The sequence below is a fragment of the Arabidopsis thaliana genome, chromosome 5 (genome assembly GCF_000001735.4).
Source record: "Arabidopsis thaliana chromosome 5, partial sequence".
Lineage (NCBI taxonomy): Eukaryota > Viridiplantae > Streptophyta > Magnoliopsida > Brassicales > Brassicaceae > Arabidopsis > Arabidopsis thaliana.
In genome coordinates this window covers 11,704,529-11,710,528 of record NC_003076.8, presented here as the reverse complement: position 1 = coordinate 11,710,528, position 6,000 = coordinate 11,704,529, and positions in this window count along the sequence as shown.

The following is a 6,000-nucleotide window of genomic DNA, read 5'->3' as shown; positions in this document are numbered from 1 at the left end:
AAGAAGAAGGTTGGTTACTGTTTTGGAGTCGAATATGACTTGATGTCATGTGTATGATTGAGTATAAGAACTAAAACCGCAACCTGATCTTAAGAGCCTAAGTAATGGTTCCTTGTTACAAGATACAAAGCCAAAGACTCATATGGACTTTGGCTACACCATGAAAGCTTTGAGAAGCTTGGTTAGTGTTTTGGAGTCGAATATGACTTGATGTCATGTGTATGATTGAGTATAAGAACTTAAACCGCAACTGGATCTTAAAGGCGTAAGAATTGTATCCTTGTTAGAAGACACAAAGCCAAAGATTCATACAGACTTTGGCTACACCATGAAATCTTTGAGACGCAAGAAGAAGGTTGGTTAGTGTTTTGGAGTCGAATATGACTTGATGTCATGTGTATGATTGTGTATAAGAACTTAAACCGCAACTAGATCTTATAGGCGTAAGAATAGTATCCTTGTAAGAAGACACAAAGCCAAAGACTCATACGGACTTTGCCTACACCATGAAAGCTTTGAGAAGCTAGAAGAAGCTTGGTTCGTGTTTTGGAGTCGAATATGACTTGATGTCATGTGTATGATTGAGTATAAGAACTTAAACCGCAACTGGATCTTAAAGGCGTAAGAATTGGATCCTTGTTAGAAGACACAAAGCAAAAGACTCATACAAACTTTGGCTACAACATGAAATCTTTGAGACGCAAGAAGAAGGTTGGTTAGTGTTTTGGAGTCGAATACGACTTGATGTCATGTGTATGATTGTGTATAAGAACTTAAACCGCAACCCGATCTTATAAGCCTAAGTAATGTTTCCTTGTTAGAAGATACAAAGCCAAAGAATCATACGGACTTTGGCTACCCTATGAAATCTTTGAGGCGCAAGAAGAAGGTTGGTTAGTGTTTTGCAATCGATTATGACTTGATGTCATGTGTATGATTGAGTATAAGAACTTAAACCGCAACCCGATCTTATAAGCCTAAGAAGTGTTTCCTTGTTAGAAGATCAAAGCCAAAGAATCATACGGACTTTGGCTACACCATGAAAGCTTTGAGAAGCTAGAAGAAGATTTTTTAGTGTTTTGGAGTCGAATATGACTTGATGTCATGTGTATGATTGAGTATAAGAACTTAAACCGCAACTGGATCTTATAGGCGTAAGAATAGTATCCTTGTTAGAAGACACAAAGCCAAAGACTCATACGGACTTTGCCTACACCATGAAAGCCTTAAGAAGCAAGAAGAAGGTTGGTTAATGTTTTGGAGTCGAATATGACTTGATGTCATGTGTATGATTGAGTATAAGAACTGAAACCGCAACCTGAACTTGAAGGCGTAAAAATTGTATCCTTATTAGAACAACAAAACCAAAGACTCATACGGACTTTGCCTACACCATGAAAGCTTTGAGAAGCAAGAAGAAGGTTGGTTAGTGTTCTGGAGTCGAATATGACTTGATGTCATGTGTATGATTGAGTATAAGAACTTAAACCGCAACCCGATCTTATAAGCCTAAGTAGTGTTTCCTTGTTAGAAGATACAAAGCCAAAGAATCATACGGACTTTGGCTACACCATGAAAGCTTTGAGAAGCTAGAAGAAGCTTGGTTAGTGTTTTGGAGTCGAATATAACTTGATGCCATGTGTATGATTGAGTATAAGAACTTAATCCGCAACTGGATCTTAAAGGCGTAAGAATTGTATCCTTGTTAGAAGACACAAAGCCAAAGACTCATACGGACTTTGGCTACACCATGAAAACTTTGAGAAGCAAGAAGAAGGTTGGTTAGTGGTTTGGAGTCGAATATGACTTGATGTCATTTGTATGATTGAGTATAAGAACTTAAACCGCAACCCGATCTTAAAGGCGTAAGAATTGTATCCTTGTAGAAGACACAAAGCCAAAGACTCATACAGACTTTGGCTACACCATGAACGCTTTGAGAAGCAAGAAGAAGGTTGGTTACTGTTTTGGAGTCGAATATGACTTGATGTCATGTGTATGATTGAGTATTAGAACTAAAACCGCAACCTGATCTTAAAAGCCTAAGTAATGGTTCCTTGTTAGAAGATACAAAGCCAAAGACTCATACGGACTTTGGCTACACCATGAAAGCTTTGAGAAGCTTGGTTAGTGTTTTGGAGTCGAATATGACTTGATGTCATGTGTATGATTGAGTATAAGAACTTAAACCGCAACCCGATCTTATAAGCCTAAGTAGTGTTTCCTTGTTAGAAGATACAAAGCCAAAGAATCATACGGACTTTGGCTACACCATGAAAGCTTTGAGAAGCTAGAAGAAGCTTGGTTAGTGTTTTGGAGTCGAATATAACTTGATGTCATGTGTATGATTGAGTATAAGAACTTAAACCGCAACTGGATCTTAAAGGCGTAAGAATTGTATCCTTGTTAGAAGACACAAAGCCAAAGACTCATACAGACTTTGGCTACACCATGAAAACTTTGAGAAGCAAGAAGAAGTTTGGTTAGTGGTTTGGAGTCGAATATGACTTGATGTCATTTGTATGATTGAGTATAAGAACTTAAACCGCAACCCGATCTTAAAGGCGTAAGAATTGTATCCTAGTAGAAGACACAAAGCCAAAGACTCATACAGACTTTGGCTACACCATGAAAGCTTCGAGAAGCAAGAAGAAGGTTGGTTACTGTTTTGGAGTCGAATATGACTTGATGTCATGTGTATGATTGAGTATAAGAACTAAAACCGCAACCTGATCTTAAAAGCCTAAGTAATGGTTCTTTGTTACAAGATACAAAGCCAAAGACTCATACGGACTTTGGCTACACCATGAAAGCTTTGAGAAGCTTGGTTAGTGTTTTGGAGTCGAATATGACTTGATGTCATGTGTATGATTGAGTATAAGAACTTAATACGCAACTGGATCTTAAAGGCGTAAGAATTGTATCCTTGTTAGAAGACACAAAGCCAAAGACTCATACAGACTTTGGCTACACCATGAAATCTTTGAGACGCAAGAAGAAGGTTGGTTAGTGTTTTGGAGTCGAATATGACTTGATGTCATGTGTATGATTGTGTATAAGAACTTAAACCGCAACCCGATCTTATAAGCCTAAGTAATGTTTCCTTGTTAGAAGATACAAAGCCAAAGAATCATACGGACTTTGGCTACACTATGAAAGCTTTGAGAAGCTAGAAGACGCTTGGTTAGTGTTTTGGAGTCGAATATGACTTGATGTCATGTGTATGATTGAGTATAAGAACTTAAACCGCAACTGGATCTTAAAGGCGTAAGAATTGATCCTTGTTAGAAGACACAAAGCCAAAGAATCATACAGACTTTGGCTACACCATGAAAGCTTTGAGAAGCAAGAAGAAGGTTGGTTACTGTTTTGGAGTCGAATATGACTTGATGTCATGTGTATGATTGAGTATAAGAACTAAAACCGCAACCTGATCTTAAAAGCCTAAATAATGTTTCCTTGTTAGAAGATACAAAGCCAAAGACTCATACGGACTTTGGCTACACCATGAAAGCTTTGAGAAGCTAGAAGAAGCTTGGTTAGTGTTTTGGAGTCGAATATGACTTGATGTCAAGTGTATGATTGAGTATAAGAACTTAAACCGCAACTCGATCTTAAAGGCGTAAGAATTGTAGCCTTGTTAGAAGACACAAAGCCAAAGACTCATACAGACTTTGGCTACACCATGAAATCTTTGAGACGCAAGAAGAAGGTTGGTTAGTGTTTTGGAGTCGAATACGACTTGATGTCATGTGTATGATTGTGTATAAGAACTTAAACCGCAACCCGATCTTATAAGCCTAAGTAATGTTTCCTTGTTAGAAGATACAAAGCCAAAGAATCATACGGACTTTGGCTACACTATGAAAGCTTTGAGACGCAAGAAGAAGGTTGGTTAGTGTTTTGCAGTCGATTATGACTTGTTGTCATGTGTATGATTGAGTATAAGAACTTAAACCGCAACCCGATCTTATAAGCCTAAGAAGTGTTTCCTTGTTAGAAGATACAAAGCCAAAGAATCATACGGACTTTGGCTACACCATGAAAGCTTTGAGAAGCTAGAAGAAGATTTTTTAGTGTGTTGGAGTCGAATATGACTTGATGTCATGTGTATGATTGAGTATAAGAACTTAAACCGCAACTGGATCTTATAGGCGTAAGAATAGTATCCTTGTTAGAAGACACAAAGCCAAAGACTCATACGGACTTTGCCTACACCATGAAAGCTTTGAGAAGCTAGAAGAAGCTTGGTTCGTGTTTTGGAGTCGAATATGACTTGATGTCATGTGTATGATTGAGTATAAGAACTTAAACCGCAACTGGATCTGAAAGGCGTAAGAATTGGATCCTTGTTAGAAGACACAAAGTCAAAGACTCATACAGACTTTGGCTACAACATGAAATCTTTGAGACGCAAGAAGAAGGTTGGTTAGTGTTTTGGAGTCGAATACGACTTGATGTCATGTGTATGATTGTGTATAAGAACTTAAACCGCAACCCGATCTTATAAGCCTAAGTAATGTTTCCTTGTTAGAAGATACATAGCCAAAGAATCATACGGACTTTGGCTACCCTATGAAATCTTTGAGACGCAAGAAGAAGGTTGGTTAGTGTTTTGCAATCGCTTATGACTTGATGTCATGTGTATGATTGAGTATAAGAACTTAAACCGCAACCCGATCTTATAAGCCTAAGAAGTGTTTCCTTGTTAGAAGATCAAAGCCAAAGAATCATACGGACTTTGGCTACACCATGAAAGCTTTGAGAAGCTAGAAGAAGATTTTTTAGTGTTTTGGAGTCGAATATGACTTGATGTCATGTGTATGATTGAGTATAAGAACTTAAACCGCAACTGGATCTTATAGGCGTAAGAATAGTATCCTTGTTAGAAGACACAAAGCCAAAGACTCATACGGACTTTGCCTACACCATGAAAGCCTTAAGAAGCAAGAAGAAGGTTGGTTAGTGTTTTGGAGTCGAATATGACTTGATGTCATGTGTATGATTGAGTATAAGAACTGAAACCGCAACCTGAACTTGAAGGCGTAAAAATTGTATCCTTATTAGAACAATAAAACCAAAGACTTATACGGACTTTGCCTACACCATGAAAGCTTTGAGAAGCAAGAAGAAGGTTGGTTAGTGTTTTGGAGTCGAATATGACTTGATGTCATGTGTATGATTGAGTATAAGAACTTAAACCGTAACCCGATCTTATAAGCCTAAGTAGTGTTTCCTTGTTAGAAGATACAAAGCCAAAGAATCATACGGACTTTGGCTACACCATGAAAGCTTTGAGAGGCTAGAAGAAGCTTGGTTAGTGTTTTGGAGTCGAATATAACTTGATGTCATGTGTATGATTGAGTATAAGAACTTAAACCGCAACTGGATCTTAAAGGCGTAAGAATTGTATCCTTGTTAGAAGACACAAAGCCAAAGACTCATACAGACTTTGGCTACACCATGAAAACTTTGAGAAGCAAGAAGAAGGGGTGTTAGTGGTTTGGAGTCGAATATGACTTGATGTCATTTGTATGATTGAGTATAAGAACTTAAACCGCAACCCGATCTTAAAGGCGTAAGAGTTGTATCCTTGTAGAAGACACAAAGCCAAAGACTCATACAGACTTTGGCTACACCATGAAAGCTTTGAGAAGCAAGAAGAAGGTTGGTTACTGTTTTGGAGTCGAATATGACTTGATGTCATGTGTATGATTGAGTATAAGAACTAAAACCGCAACCTGATCTTAAAAGCCTAAGTAATGGTTCCTTGTTAGAAGATACAAAGCCAAAGACTCATACGGACTTTGGCTACACCATGAAAGCTTTGAGAAGCTTGGTTAGTGTTTTGGAGTCGAATATGACTTGATGTCATGTGTATGATTGAGTATAAGAACTTAAACCGCAACTGGATCTTAAAGGCGTAAGAATTGTATCCTTGTTAGAAGACACAAAGCCAAAGACTCATACAGACTTTGGCTACACCATGAAATCTTTGAG